The following is a 17,871-nucleotide window of genomic DNA, read 5'->3' as shown; positions in this document are numbered from 1 at the left end:
AGTTCTGTAAGTCAAGTCATGTGATTACCCATTGTTACATTCTTACAGTTTTGTTGCAAATTTGCAATTATGTTTCTTTTAGGGTATATTGGCATATGTTCTGTGAGACAACTCATGTGATTACCCATTGTTACATTCTTACAGTTTTGTTGCAGTTATTGTTTCTTCTAAGGGTATATAGGCATATGTTTTGTGAGGCAACTCATGTGATTACCCATTGTTACTTCCGGCGGCTTCTGGTTGGCATTATAAGTATCTAACTTTTTGTAAGATGTTCTAGTTCATCTGAATATTGTTGTTCTATTTTTTTTTTAATACAAATGTAGCAATTTCTGTTTTTCTAGATTTAATCAAGAAGATTTGGTTATAGTCATCCATAGAACTATGATTCTTTCAGATCACTTATTTTCCGTTCATGTAGGTGCTTTGTAAATCCACCAGTCTGCTCAGTTTTTAAAGCATACTTTTTACCTTTTGAGTGTTTCTTGCTCTTTAATACACATGTACTTCACATGGATGGAGAAAAGATGACGGGTTTACTTGTGAAAGAAACTTTTGGTAACCTGATAGACCTCATATCATGGTAAACCTTGTTAATTCAGTAAAGCAACACCAGTAATCTGATAAATTTCAACTCATCTAGGTGTAAACGGATCAATTTGAATTATCTAAATATTTTTAGTTGATAATGGTGGGTTATGTGGGTACAAAATTTCGGCTGAGTCACTAAAGTACACTCAAGCACTTGCTACCACCTAAACTATTCTATTTAAGAAAGTTGGATCATATAGCGTTTTAATATATGTATCAATGCATGTGCTTGCATAGGGATGAGTAAAATGGTTTGATATAAGAAAAGAGTATTTGGGTAACGGCAACCCCACCCATTTGAATATTTGTGATCCGCCAACTTTGCGGCTTTTGAGATCTAGTGTTTGGCTTTTATTCATTTACCCGTAATGAGGCATGGTTCTTACGATAAGTTGGAAGGTTTTATGATGATGTCTATCTCCTCTTGTGAGTTCTCATTTTGTGGCATTAGATGTGAATCTAGTTATCTGCTTATTTTCCTCTAATAAAACGGGTTGTTGTAATGTAAGGGAATGTGAGTTGGAAGTGAGGATGTGAGAACTGGAAAACAACTCCTATCACGCTTAAAGATGTTGAAGGGACAACTTCACGATACACATGCTGTGATCACACCTTAATCCCATGCCTCACTTAAATTGGAACGGTTGATAAAGTATGTGTATCTTTATCTGTCGACGAAAGCAGTTTAAGCCCATGTAAATTTTACTTGTTTGACCCGTTACCCGACCCACCGATATTGTCACATGTATTGCTGATGTAAAAAGTTTGAGTGCAGGTATTGCTTACAAATTGTGATTCGTGAAATCTAGAGAGATTTGTAAGAATACCTTAAATTGAAGATAACTTCAATAATAGGCATGGTTAAACGGGAACCGTGGGTATGACTTACGCACCAGAAGACCCGAGGTAGACTTTGGAAGACATCACCCCTATTATTGTCAATCCTGATGTACGTTATCCCTTATTGTATGACAATAGTGTATCATGGGGAAAGTTGCAGCATTTGTGGGCAAAGAAGGCATATTCACCCCTTCACAAACATTAACGTAAGTTACCAATTATCATCTCTCTGTCTCATGAAGATTTTTAAACCCGAGAACTATTTGTTTAGTTCATTTCAATCAACTGATTCTGTTATGGGGGCATTGGTCATTTGGTAATGATTATAAATTTACACATCTGGTCCTTTTAAACCTAATTTTGCATAAGTTTACTGTGATTTAGTAAAATGCTTTTACTTGTTACAGCTGATTATTGAACATCATACATAGTTACTTTCAGCCACGTTGTTGCAGGTGGCTAATATCAGTAGGGCAATCATAAGTGGGGTTGGAGAGATGAAACAAGACTACATAATTGCTTGTGGTGTTGCTCGTATACTTTGATTAGAGATGCGTATAAACAAAACTGATATTGTTCAGGTGACTTTATTTGGTTTTCTTTCTATTCTTTGTGTTTGTACTTTTATTGTTACACATCAAGTTTACCATGAAATTCATTGTTAATCAATTGCTCTTAAAATGACCAACTAAACTAAATCAATAAAAACAATAAAATTCATAGTCGTTTAAAAAAAATATATTTCAATAACAGCCTGTTTTTAAATAAGCTAAGAACTTACTATACCTACATTACATTCACTTTTTAGAATGACCTAAATTATCAACTAAAATTATAAAAAAAAGCAACAAAGTCACACAATCTATAATCATCATGCCAGAACAAGCTAAACTAAAAAATACATTTAAAATAACTTAAAAGTCAAATTTAAGACATTTTGTATAGATACTATATATTAGGCTTATGGTTTCTTAGATAATTTAATCTTATATTTCTAGTTTTCTTTAACTATAAATGTTAAATTAATATTTAAGAATAACCAATTAATATGCCTTAGAATATTTGACAAATTAAATTTTACTAGAGGTATTGAGAAAATATATAGAAATATCCAAACAAAACAGGGGAGCTTTAAAACCATGAGTGATAGCTGCTGGGGAGGAGTCGAGGAGCATGAGAAAATATTGTGGGCTGTCGGTATGGTCCAAATAACTAAGCTATTTGTTGGAGTATTGCAGGCGCCAAACAATCACTTGGCTCATGTTATAGGTCTACCCTATGTATTTTTTTTCTTGCAAATTAGGATCATTGATGGGCCACTAGCCCACCCGATCATCTCCACTCCCCCTAGCTCAACATGGAATCTCAATTTTTTGTCACATATAAAACTTGAACCCATGATATCCCTATTATTGAGGTCACTGGGTACCTCACCTCAACGACTTAAACTAAGAGTCATTGGTAGCTCTACTTGTGTTAATGAAGTCTTTTGTGTTGATAGTACAATCCAATAAATAAGTTCTAAGTCATTAGGAGAAGAGGTTAGAAATTGTGATTATATGAAAATGCTTTTACAAAGGCTTCTTTTCATAGAAATCGGTTTTTCAACAAGGCATATTCATTGTTTGTAATAAAGGTTATTTTAAAAAAAATTTCTGACTTTATGTCATTTGAGAATTGAGATGCTCTATGGGGGTGTTTTTAATTGCTTTTATAATGTCACAAGGCCTCATGTCAGCCTGTATCATCTGGATCATGCCCATATACGTTTTGTTTTTGATTTTTTTTACACACCAGTACCAACACGTTTACAGGTAAGTTATTAAATGAATTATCTGGTGATCTTTTAAATGTTTTGTATACCTTATTAGCTTTATAGATACAATAAAATATAATGTCTACATTCTGAGTTATATATTATACCCCTAATACTACTTAAATATATCGATTTCATTAATAATTTGATAATAAAGTTTTGTACTTTGTTTTTTTTTTCTGACGATGATAAATAATTAATGGTTAATCCGGGTATAGTGAACGAGTAGTCCTGGTTAGTGTTATTATGTTCTCTTTTATCGAACTCTTTGTAATTTTCCCCTGCTTCCTAGGCAGGGTGTGGAATTTTAATTATGTGGCCATTTCCAAAATAACGAAGGAAATTAAAAAGTTACAAGTTTTGTCAGTATTTACAAAAATGTTACAGTACTATTTTATAATATAATATAGTATAATTTAATGAATACTGTTGTTTTATAGTAAAATAAAATAATCATATTCTTACCAAAAGCTAGTACGCACAGAGTAAAAAAGCAGATGGGAAATTACACAATGGACTTGTCTCCTCAGCACTTCAAAGGTAGAAACTAGAAACTAAGACATCTTTTAAATGTCTACGATTATATGTTTGAATATTTAAGGCAAAAAGTTATATACTTCGTAGAGGATACATCTAAATGTCTATGAATTTTATCAGTTTCTAGCTAGGTCCAACTTAAATTTGTCATCTACCAATGATTTTTTATTATTACTATTGTCTTGATTGATATAAGATTTGACCATATTGTTAATACTAAGGAAGTATATATCTTACAACTAAAACTATTATTCGGTTATTACCTAGAGACGCATCAAAGAAGTATATATAGAACTCTACAACAAAAGAATCAGCATTAAAAAACCGGCCAGCGATAATCTAACCAAAGAAGTATAGAACTCTACACATACTCGTGCACACACGTGTGCACAAACATATATATGGGCTAGATATACACTTGGATTATCCATAGTAGTAGTTGAGGGAAATTAATTAGTAGACTTGGAAATGGGTTTAAAGGTATGAATTATTGGTACATTAAGCCAATTACATCATGAAGTAGTGCTCAAATAGCGGGGATCAAAGGAGTTGTGTCCACATGTAGGTTTTAAGGGGACTTAATTCCCCGGCCTATTCGTGTCTAGGGGCAACATCACTTCTGGCGGCCTCGTAATTATGTAAATTAATGAATCTATGGTGCTAACATTAGCACTTAGCTAGGGATTAAGTCTTAGTGAATCTATGGTGCTAACCAAGGATAAGGCTAATAGGTGAAAGTTGGTCAATGACCATGTTGATCAATGGACCATCATAATTAATGACTTTACTAATTAAAATGTTAACATGTAATTGTCTGGATATTCGTTGAAACCAGTAATCGACTGATTTAAACGTGATATAATGACCCATAATTTTAGGTTATGTTAAGTTATGAAAGCACATTATTGTCCAGTTAATTCTAATAACTTCCATAACGAAGAAAAATTAGTCCCGTTCAGCGGAAAGGGCTCTCAGTGGCTCGGATATTGAGGATTATGGTATAGAGTAGGAACACATACGGAACGCGAAATACTATTAAGCAAACATGTTCTTGTTTCATGACATTCAAGAATCACTCTTTTTATTATAAATTATATCTAGAGAAAGTTAATGTAATCCATGCTTATATGCCAAATTATTGTTGTCTGCTAAAATTAATAACTTGATTTAAAGAGATCAAGTCATTTAAAGAGAAACAATTTTTGTCAATACAATCCCAATAAATATAGCCTTCAAACCACATTTTTAAAAACCGTATGAACTTTACTTCAAGTGCAATGCCTAAAATGTCGACCTAAATATGAACCTAATTAATGCATTCAATGCTGAAGTCTCAAGATATGTCACTCATCTTTTTTTCACAAAAAATAAAATTGTAGTGGCTATGGATCCGCTATGATACGTTAAAAAAAATAAAATTGTAACACAAATTGTAGTGACTATGATGGGCATGTCATTTTACATCTTCCATATCCTGAACTCATTGTGATCTAGCTAAATTAGCGTTTGTGGTAGTCCGTAGTTTGCAGATTTTTAAGATGGCTACTTTAATTTTGGCTGGTGTATATATATAGTTCTTTCAGTGTGAAAGTTTATATATATGGCTTTTATAATTACCCAAAACCGTGTTCATCACAGAGCTATTACAAGCAGCTGCTTGTGTACATGTAATTAAGAAAATGTCGATCAGGACTATATATATATGCTCAACATGAGTCTAGCTAGTGCAGCCTCGGATATAAGCAAACAATTAAAATCTTATAGAACAGAAAAATTAATGAATCGATCTAACATAAATAATCATTAAGCTAGCTAGAAAAATCAAAGATTATTACACAAATTATATAATGTTGCATTTGAAGAAATGTTTAGTAGACACAAACTAGAATGAATAATCTGGATTTGGTCGTCACAATGCAAGTAGACTTAGATTGGCCGGCTAGCACTTAAATGTTGACTGGCTGGTACCGTTTCCAGCCGCATTATATATGTTGAATTTCACTGGTCGACTTCAACTAGATATATATGTTTAATAATAATCTATCAGAAAACACAAGAGAATTGAAGTTGACAAATTGTCAAAAACTCAAAATGCATCCAGTTGAAGTTGGAATGTACGTAGTAGTTATAAAAAGGGGTTAAAATTGAAGTGATTGTATGAACCAACTTTTGCTATTTGAGATTAATTACCTTGTCCGGAATGATATATCCATTCAACACATAATTATTATTAAGCCTGCACTGCATCAACACCAAAACTTAAAAAGGAAAACACATTAATTAGCTTGAATGAGCATACCATTTATAACTAATAACAGAATTAACTGTTTTCAATGTACGTGTTTGCATTCTATAACCTGTAAAACGTAAATTTGTGCATACAAATCTAACAACTAAAATGATACATCTTAACATAATTAATGTGTTTTAACAAGAATGGTGATCACTTTAACCTAGATAGCGGATCCACGAAGGGAGCTCCCTTCAGTCCAATCACAGGGAACTTAAGATCCAATTTGTCTCCTGCATCATTCACTCATTTACCAAGTACACTCAACTTTTGACTTAGTATTTGGATGAATGAGTCAGCAGCTAATTGGAATCATACAACAACCCGTGCATGGATTGAAGGGAGCTCTCTTCTTTTTTTTTTCCCTATCGATCAAAATCATTAACGTTTAGATATCGATCAATACATTTTGGAAGTACCCTTTAAATTAAACCTAAGAATATATGCAAGGCATTTCGAAAGATAAGATGATGACAGAATTAACATGAGGCGTTTCAATTCATTTGAGGTTCTTAACGGAAAAAAGGAAAGAAATGTAAGTTTACATGCATGTATATATGCTACTATATGCATGCATGATATTGGAGTATTCTTGAGTTGTTTGCTCGGAAAGAATGAAATAACTCTACCATATATATAGTGTGAAAATGAGCCAATTATCTTGCGTATATCTTATAATAATAAATACAGTAAGTGAGTCAGGAAACTTGCTTATAATTTATAACACCAACTTGTTTAATTAGATGTTTTGTCTGCGGGGACACACATACTAATTAAAGAGGTATTATTATGAGGTCAAGTTTTTATTAGTATGGCTAAAACAAATACCGAGTATGTTATTTGTCTATAGTTGTGTTCATATTAATTTTAATTAAGAAAGCATATTGAATGTACGTGCTACACAATTTGAAGTTTTTTCGTTGAATTAGTTGGCAAATACATATTGAATTTGTTATAGTTATCAACACCAGCACCTTTCTAGCTTGTCAATAAAGTTGCTGTTAAAAAAACGTACGTGTTTACATAATTACTACACCCCTTATAAGAGTGTAAATCAAAATTGGTAAAAAAAAAAAAAAAAGAGAAGAAATTATCAAGTTAATTGAAGTGTTTAATAAAAATAATATCCATCTTTAATTATTGGTCTAGCTATACTAACCACAAAGTCACGCATATCCCTAATTCCCTGAAAGTGGAATAGTACCAAGTCCCCTCATGTCTATATCACAAAGCGTTTGAACAGAAACCTAAAGATTCCACAGCAAAGGAACTAACCCACCTATTTATGGGGTTTCTATTTTTGTCAATGACCTTTCTTTTCACCAGGTAATCAGGTAGTATTATAAGCCTTGTCTGTTTGATTCCCTTCTAAAAGTTTTAGTTTTTTGGTGTCTACAATAACTAGCATTGTTCAACATGTGAAATCAAGTATTTTTATCGTTTCAAAAGATTGAAGGGTCAAATACAACAAATAATATTAAGTATAAACGTTAGGGGTGTTGAAATTGTGTGAACTTTTGTAGACTCGATTCACCGTATGCCTTCGGATCTTTGAGTCCGTAGGGTCATAAACATTAGAACATCTATAATGTTTAACCATAAAGCTACGGAATGATATTTGATCATTTACGCATTTAGTTAAATTATACGTTTATAAATTAACGCAAGTTAATTAAGGATAAACCGACAAACGTTATTTATAGTAATTGATTAAAGTTAGTTTTAATTGATTGACAAATAACTTATTACGAATAATTAAAAGTAATTTAATTAATTAAAAGAGTTAACGGGTTGAATAATTAATTTGTTGATGATCCAAATTAATAATAGATTAATTAATATATGGAAAGTCCGGTCCATCCCCTCTAAGGCCTCATGGCCGAAAATCCATTAAAGGATTGAAGGTGGGGATCGAAATTCCCATAGATAAATTAAAGGGTTTTAGTTTCCTAATCTAATGAGGAAACTATGCCTATATAAACCCCTATAACCCTCATTAATTATTGCACATTCTTGAAAACCCAAAAAACACACACAAATGAATTATGTCCTTTGTGTGGTTCGAAATTCACATCCCAAAAGAAACTAAAACCCCAAATTGTTTTAGGTTTAACTATTTAGGGTTTAGTTAAACCCTAAATTAGTTTCAACATAAGGTTCTCACCTTTTGTGTTTGGCGAGGATCGAATTCGATATCCCTTAGAAGGGGAATTCGAATTCGACTTTCTACAGAGTAGAGTAGTCGAGTTCGGCCTTAGGGGTATTTTGAAGGGTTTCGTTTGGTTGCGGTCGTAAGCTAAAAGGTGTCTAGCAGATCGTTGGTTGAGGCATTGTTCGTATACGCACTTACGGTGGGCTTCTACACTTGGAATCTTGTTTCCGGAATCTTCCACATCATGGAGGATCTCGTCTACCGCAATACGGTCAATTTTTCTTGTATCTATTTAAGTTACTTATATTGCATTGCATGGTGATTCTGAGATAGGACATTAGAACTATTAATGTCACCTTTATTGATACCACATGTTTTTAATAGTTGCTAACGGTTCATTAACATGTTTTCGCTGCACGGCATGTTTGAATTTGAGTTTTTTAAAATCTTTTTGATTTGTAATTTAAATGTCACTCGAATTTTATGTTATTCGGTTAATGAAATCCCAACAGTGGTTTAAAAAAACAATATGTGAGTGTTTCACACCTAAGCTTAGGTACTTAACAACCTTATATTCTGATCCCCCATATATATATATATATATATATATATATGGGGGGAAGGGAATATGAGGCTGTTAAGCACCCAAGTTGGGTGAAAAACCCCTCACATACCTTTTTTTAAAAGGTAAAAATCATGGGGGGCGCATAACAGCCTCATACTCATTTTTCCCTATATATATATATATATGAAGGAAGAAAATATGTGGCTATCTTGTACCAAAGCTTGGGTATAGAACCCATCACATGCCAATTTTTAAACCATAAAATTCATGGGGGGGGGGGGGGGGGGGGCATGTGATTTATTAATTTTAAAACCAATATTAAAAAATTGATATATGTGGGGTTCTATACCAAAGCTTGGATACATGATAGGCACATATTCACTTTTCCCTATATATATATATATATACATATATAATACATATATGAAATTAAACTCTTTCTCTCTCTCTCTCTCTCTATATATATATATATATATATATAAGGGAAAGATAATTTGAGACCAACTAAAAAAAGTCCAAAAAAGGACAATTGATTTTCGTAACTTACACACCACCATTATCATCTACTACGATATACAAGACTTTTTTGTAAAAATACTAAGACTTTCCAGCGACGGGCCCACAGAAAAATCATGTGTAAGTTAACTTACACATGTGTAAATTACACATGATTTTCTGGTGGGTTCGTCGCCGGAAAGTCTTAGTGTTTTTACAAAAAAGTCTTGTATATCGTAGTAGATGATGATGATGGTATACAAAAATCAATGGTCCTAAAATAAGAGGTGATCTCAAAATATCTCACCCTTATATATATATATATATATATATATATATATATTTACGTATGTGAATTTTGAATAAGAAAATTATATATATGTATATATATATATAATTGATATATATACTTAAGTGATTTTATTTATAAGAGAAATCAAGAAGATTATTATAAATGAAAAGTTCGCTAGTTCATAAATATGGATATATATTTCATTTTTATAAAATGCTTTATAAAACGATATCCATATAATATGAATATGTGATGGGTTCATTTATATATTTTAAATAGAAGTAGCCTTTAATTATTTAGTTGAAATAATTAGATCTTAAAATAAATAAAAAAATATGAGATCTGAATATATGTATGTTTTATATATGAATTTTCGAAAGTTGTATATCCATATAAATATTTTGTATTTATTTAAAGATCAATTAATTTCCTTGTATGCCATAAGTAGATTTGTATAGATATTTGTTTATATATATTGCATGAGGATTTAATTGTTAGATTACATAAACTAGTTATTGTATGTATTTTGGTTTTATATATATTTGCATTAGGGTTTAATGCGTGTCTCTAAATATATATTTGAAAATTAAAATACGAGAAAAGGGAAAAAGTTTTGTTTTTAATAAAACTCTTTGAGTTTTTAAAAATCGGATTTTCAAAAGGAAATCAAAATGATTGTATTTTACGGAAATTAAAAATGCTTTTGATTAATTAAGGACATGCATTAAGTTTTAATTAGGACATTAGTCTTGCCTTGTTAGATGCCTTAGCTGTTTAATGATTTAAACAGTAATTGCATGTGCCTTTACGTAAAATAGAAGTTAGAGGATTATAAGTGAAAATTTAGATAATTGAATAACTCGGTTATTGGGTGAATTTAATATTAAGGTTTCTAAAGTTAGATTTGAATTTCGATATTAAATAATATGCCCTAACTGTCTAGATGGACGCTATTTTTTGACTAAATTAAAAGTGGTTTAACTTATTAACATTTGTAAGTTGAAAATAAACTATCTTTTAAATAGTTTAGAACATGAATAGGAATGCTATTAATTTCAGTCCATTCATTTATCGATCTTGATAGAGTTATTAGCGTTTGAAATATCAAATAATTATATACCCACTGAAGTAGTCATGCCATCATGTAAGTCGAAGCACCTACATGCTACACTACCTGTTGCACTATACCGTTGCCTAAGCCATAGTGTTTAGCCGTAGGGTGGTGTTTCAGTATCTGCCCATCCCAGTTACCAGAGAACGAACAGTCACACGCCTCCTTGTAAGACGAGTAAGCTATGTTGCCCTGGACATTGCCTAAGTACTAGCTAGAAAAGATGAGATTAATATACCTGTAAGTGGAGAACTCCCCATCTCCCGTGAATCTCATAAAGATCTAAGAGTCTTAATTGGTAGAGACCCGCTCTCACTCATTTATGACTATACTAATTTCCTATAGTGGTGAGCCCCGCACCGGATATATATGTCGTTGGATCTAGATGAGTCTTAGCCTTAATTCATTAATATGTTTTGATTTTATGATTGAATCGTGGGTAGTTAATGATTAGGGATAAATGTCGATGATGTTAATTGTGCTTTCGTTATTTTGTAGTTTGTTCTTTTAAACAATATTGTTGAGCCTGATATTGCTACAGGGTATAAGAATATCTTGATGCAAAAGAAGCTAATACCGGGATGCTTTGCACTTGGTATGAAGCGTTGAAAAAACTACCTTATGTACAAGGGACTTTTCAACCAACTCACATAGGATCGTTCCATGGTTCCTGAAGATATTGATGAGCTTTGTGGACTTTTTGATAAGGCCGATTGTACTTGCCAAGAGAGTTTACCAATTTGTGCCATAAGCTAGGGCTTTTGAAATAACAAAACCAAAAAGTGCCAAATGTAACGGATGTGAGGAACCAATCAATGGCGAACCGACATACAACGGAGGGGTAGCCGGGGTTACGGGTCCGTTTCGTCCGTAAAGTGAAGAAATTTTAAAAAAATTTATGTTATGTATTGGTGCTACGAGCCTTAAAAAATAGTATATCGGTCAAAAAAAAAAACAATTATGTTTTATACATCGTTTAGGAAAAAAGAGGTGGAAATACATACCTACTAATTTAATTTAACTTTTTATGTTAAACAGGATGGTACCACTTTATCTAACCGAAATCAAGCATCTGGTATTCTCTCTTATTTCAAAACACTTGATTTTGTGTTTTATTTTCACTTCATGTTAGAAGTTTTAGGCCTTACAAATAATTTTTTCGACATCTTCAAAAGAAAAATCAAGATATTTTGGAAGCAGTGTCATTGGTAAATGGTACAAAGCGAGCATTGAGAACTTTACAAGCAAAGGGCTTTGGTGGGTTTTTGAAGAAAATTTCATTCTTTTGACAAAAATATGATATTCAAATGTTGGAAATGACTGACTTCTATGTTATCTCAAAGAACAGAACAACTAAGATTACCAATCGACATCATTTTGAGGTTAAAATTTTTAACACGGTTTTAGATATGCAATTTCTATAGTTTAGTGACCGTTTTATTGAAGAAAAAACCGAATTGTTAGCAAATATGGCATATTTGAGTCCTTGTGATAACTTTATAATTTGAGACGTCAAAGTTAGTGAAGCTTAGTGAGATGTATCTAAATGATTATTATGATATAGATATAAAAAATCTTCCAGGTCAACTCACGATCTATTATCACACTTTGCAACAAGATGCTAGATTTGTTCACTTAAAGGGAATAACTGACCTTGCTCGTGTGCTGGTGGAAACAAAAAAAAATGGTTCTTTTCCTTTGGTTTATCGGTTATTGAAGCTAACTTTAGTTTTGCCCGTTGCAACCGCAACTGTTGAAAGATGTTTTTCGGCAATGAAGCATGTGAAGTCAGATTTGCGTAATCGAATGAGTGATAAATTTATGAATGGTTGTCCGATTTGTGGCATAGAAAGGGAGGTACTTGAAAACATTCCGACTAAGAATGTGATTGCATGATATCATATGCAAGACCGTAGAGGACAATTTCCATGAGGTAAGTTGTTATTGTTAATCTTTTGTTTTATAATATATATTATGTTAGATAGATTGTGCTACGGGTCCTTTGGAATCCTGGGTCTGCCATTAGAACCATTTTTTTGTTAGTTATTGAATACTAAGTATTGATTGTCAATATTTATCTAGATCTGATTAAGAAATTTAAAAATATTGTTTACGATGTGTTATATATTTTTAAAGATATCTTTTAGAAATTCTTCATGTTAACTACCCGACATAGGGAAATATTAAAGGAAAATTGCGATGTACTTGTACAACAATTGGTTCAAAGAAAAAATGCAATTGATATAAAAAGTACTTAAAAAAATAATGTAATGATGGAGATTCCCTAAAGTTATAAATAATTCCCTAAAGTTATAAATAATTTTAGGGGTAAAATTGAAAGGAACTTGACCTTTTTTAAATCTTGATTCTTGATTTTAATTCTAAGGTTGAGATTAACAATTCTAACCTTAAAGTTATAAAATAACTTTAGGTTCTAAAATGTAATCGAAACTTTTTTATGTATGAGACAGAAAAAGCTAGCAGTATATTGTAAGGTCATATCGATATGATTGACATCTGTTTTTTTTTTTTTGTATTTTTGTAGGTATATTGATGCTCCTATGAGTTATTCATTTCCTTTTGTTTTATTTATAGTTTTAAAGTAGATTTAGATTCGTGCATCGATCAATTGGTTGTCGTTTATCATGATTTCACTAATGCATATATTGAAACTAAGAAAATATATAGTTGATGTTAAAAAATGATAGGTTATGCAATCAAATTGGATGATAACGTATTTTAATCTTGTTTTCATATAATACTTGATTTTAGGTGAATGTCCAACACTGAATACAGGGTTTACGATATCATTAATATTAGATTTTCATACATTTAAGTTATAAAACACTACTATAAAATAAGTAATCAAAGCTAAAAAGTATAAATTATTGATGGAAAACAAAAAAGTGTAAATTAATGAGATATATTCTACAAATTAATAATAAATAATAATATAAAAATATATTTGGATAATAATTATTAAAATATTTAATTTATAGTTAATCTAAATAATGACATAAACGAGAGTCAATTTGATAAAATTGAACGATTTGATTAGTCTATAAATCATTAGTTCAACTGTGTTATAGTATATATAGATATAGATAAGATTAAGATGTTAACAAATAGTTCATGGCATTTTTATATTGAATTGAATTTCTTACATTTTATACATCCGAAAAGTCTATTAATTTTCTTACAAATATTGGATTTAACTTTTCAATTTAGCTTTTTCAATTTTCTTATTTCCATAATTTTATGTATTAATTTAATTTTAATAAGGAAATTTTTATTTTTACCCCTTAATTGGGAGGATCTTAGACGGGACACCCGTCAATTGAGACAATTCCAACAGGCAATTGGAGGCAATTGGAGTGATCCACTCTTCACTTGAGGCGACTTTATTTATTTATTATTTTTGAAAAGTATATATTATATTCATATTTATCCTGGCACCGGCAGTCCAACTGTACAAGAAATTATATGAGATTGAAATTACACCAATCATTCCATAAAAGACCTTTGTGTTTTGTTCTACATCTATACCATAGAAACCCGAGCGATTTGATATTTTGAATGATTCCAGTAGTATTAATGCTAGTCCCCTCGAACTTGATATTGTTCGATTACACCCTTGTTATCTTGAAAGTCGAAACAAAATTAAAAAGGAATTGTAGTACACTAGTACCACTGCACCGAAGAATTTGTTGAATTCAATGGCAGATTTAATCCGTATGATCTTTTAGAAGGCCCATTTCCATATCAAAGCAGTACGAAACTACGAATTGATGAACAATCATATTCTCATGGGTGTCGATTGTCGATACAATACTTAGGTTTTTAGTTAGCATCAAGACACTACAGTGACATCCAATTGGGCAGTATAGGGAGTTCGAACTATATATGCCTGAGATGAAACCAAGACTCTCGAAACCCCCCTTAATAATCTACTCCTACAAATATAGGAAGTGAGATTTGAATCTAATGGAGTTTTTCGAAGTCACAAGTTTGATCTCTAAAGGATGATTTGCCCCTAAGGTTTTTCTTTAGAGATGTCACTATGTGATAAAACAGCCCAGTTAAAACAATATAGTCTACCGTCAGTCGTTTCAAAATGCACATTTCTAAATAAGAACTCCTTGTCATTACTTATTCAGTAGTACTCTTAGTTATGATCATTCCACAATAATTAAATGTTAAATTTTCTATCTTAGTTGGAGAATAAATCCTAATTTAGAACAACAATAATCTTCCCACATTCAACGGAAAGAAAGAAGCACTGGAGTCACAATGTTTCAATTCACTACATCATTTCTTATGATTACTGATCATTATTAAAGTTGGTCTTAGCCTTTTCTACTAATACATCTTTTTGTTTTTGTATTTGCACCCAAATTCGAAATGGCGTTTGACAATACAAAAAGCCCAGTCCCACATATTGTTAGAAACAATGATGTTAGGAAGCTACAACTTTTGTGGAAAAGTGATTTACCATATGCATAACAGAATAATAATGACTAATGAACTACCAATTAACCACACAAGTTAGTTAGGGTGACAAAATGGAAGGTTTCATATGGCTCATCCTACTATGCTCATCTTTCTGCTCCTTTGTCCAGAGCTCTAATAGTAAATACATGAATGGCGTAACGGAGTCACGAGATGTTACTTTCCATGAACATGCTCTAAAATCTATATTATTTCATCAGCAGCAACACGGAACTGGCACTCTTCATGAGGTCAAGTTACCTGCTAATTTATCGGGCATGCGTGTGTCCTACGTTAGGCTCAGAAGCAATACCTTGTGGAGAAAAGGTGCTAACTTGAGCAATTTTCAAATTCCACCAAGAACTCTCCCAATGCCTTATGTGAAAAGAATAGTCCTACTGTATGAAGATTTTGGGAACTTGTCATCTCAATTCTATATCAACATTGTTCCGGGGTACTCGTTAGTGTCATCTGTCGTCGGTTTTAAAGTTTATGATGCATCAAATCTGGTCACCAAAAATGTCAGAATGCTTGATCTTAACACAAGTGAGTATGCACCCATATCAGTCCATTTCCCGGGCTTGAAGTTCCCTAGAGGCGCAAAGTGTGCTTTTTTCGGCGGCTCAAGTGGTGAAGTTTCTCTTGTTGATATGGGTGGTGGAAATGTGTGTTATAGTAGTAGAAGCTATGGTTGGTTTTCGGTTGTTATCCCGAAGAGGAGGAAACGAGGGGTGTGGGTCAGGTGGGTGATTGGGGCTGCAGGGTTCATGACAATTGTATTTGTTGGGATGATGTGCTTGAAGACGATGAAAGTGAAGAGATCAGATGAATTGGAAAACGGAAGTGTGGATCTTGAAACAGTTTGGATTGGTTACAACAAGATGCCATGTGCAACAGTTACCAGAACTGATCCAAACCTTGAAAATGCAGGTCTCTCTCGATCGTTGAAAAAATGAATGCACGTTACAATAAAAATGTCATTTATTCACACTTACTTTAAAGAAGTGTGAAAGAAATTTCTTAATGTGTTCACACTTTAAAATGTTTAAAAAATATTCATATTTAAAAGTGTGAAGAAATTTGAAAAATCATAAATTTTTCACACTTATATATGTGAGGAAAAAAAGTTCACACTTCTAAGTGTGTAAAACTATATCAATTGTTCACACTTAGAAGTGTAAGGAATAATTTGTAACACCAAATTTCTTCACACAAGGAAGGTGTGGAGGATTTAGGTGTTACAATTTGATTTTCACACTTTTAAGTGTGAATTTTTTCTTTCCACATGTATAAGTGTGAAAAAACTATATTTTTTCAAAATTTTTGCAAACTTTTATGTGTGTTTACTTTTTAAACATTTTTAAGCGTGAAGAAATTAAAATTTCTTTCACACTTTTTTAGGAGAAATGTGAATAAATGAATTTTCTTTTTAGTGGCACTTTCTTTTTCTTTCTTTTGTTGTGTGCTTTTTATATTTTGGATTCAATTTATATCGTCATCTGTGAATTGTGACTCTCATGTTGACAAATTTCTTTTACCTAGCATAGAAATCACCTTCAGTCAGTCTTAGACATAAACTTATTTATTTTTCTTAAAGGGTCTTGAGACATAATATAACACAAAAGAGGCTTAATATATAGTCCAACCCAGCCATCTAAATTTATATCCTTTACTAGGATCGTTAATCCAATTGAAAGACGGTAGGATGATTGCATCAACGATAGATGCGTAGTCGTCAAATCATTTTATCAAACGCCTATATAATAAAATACTTATAAAATGTGCAACGAAAGAGGAGCCTTCGGTAAAGCAGCTAAATACAACCCATAAGGGGGCATTTTTATTTTGACCGCAATCAAAACCATGACTTTTCGGGGAGAAAGAAAAGAAATTAGAAAGATAAATGAAGTTATTTCATTACGTGCTATCATAATGGATATATCTACTTTTAAGACAAGATATAAAGAACTCTGTTATATTTCGAGAATTTGCATCTATCAAAAGAATTTATATATATAAAAAAAAGTAAGTAACTGCTCAGTTCCGCCTTCTGCGGGTTTTGAGCCCCAATACCTCAACGGTGTATGGGGGAGGTTAAGATGTAGGCAGACCTTACCTCTACCTAAGTAGAGAGGCTGTTTCCAGTTTCTACCTAAATGGTAGAAAAGACCCTCCAACCTTTGCATGGGATGAGGATCGAACCCATGATCTTTGTCTCTAGAGGCAAGGGTGTTTACCACTGATCCAAAAACTGATGATTAATAAGTTCAAATTTTATATTTTATACTTTTATAGTTTTATGTCTTTTTTTTGGGCCAGGTTATAGCTCATTAGACTTTCAATTGGGCTGGGCTTATATGGAACTGAGCTTTTAACCAGTTTATCCACTAAAATATCTGAAATAGAGACGCAAATTAAAATATATATATATATATATATTTTTTAATTGGGCAACAGACCCGGGCTTTCACATTCTGACAGGGTGTTCCAGGACCTTACATATGGCATCCTTACGTTCGGTCATTTAGGCTTTTCATACCAAATAAAATGTACTACTATTTATGTAAAAAGTATTCGATATAACACATCATTTCGGAGTATTTAACGTTTTCTTTAAGCCATTTAGATTTTAATTTATCTTGCGATAAGTTCAAGCAATAATTAAGTTAATTCTAACATGGTTCAAATATGGAA

This window comes from Erigeron canadensis, chromosome 8, assembly GCF_010389155.1.
Source record: "Erigeron canadensis isolate Cc75 chromosome 8, C_canadensis_v1, whole genome shotgun sequence".
In the NCBI taxonomy this organism is placed as follows: Eukaryota; Viridiplantae; Streptophyta; class Magnoliopsida; order Asterales; family Asteraceae; genus Erigeron; species Erigeron canadensis.
This window is presented reverse-complemented; position numbering follows the sequence as displayed.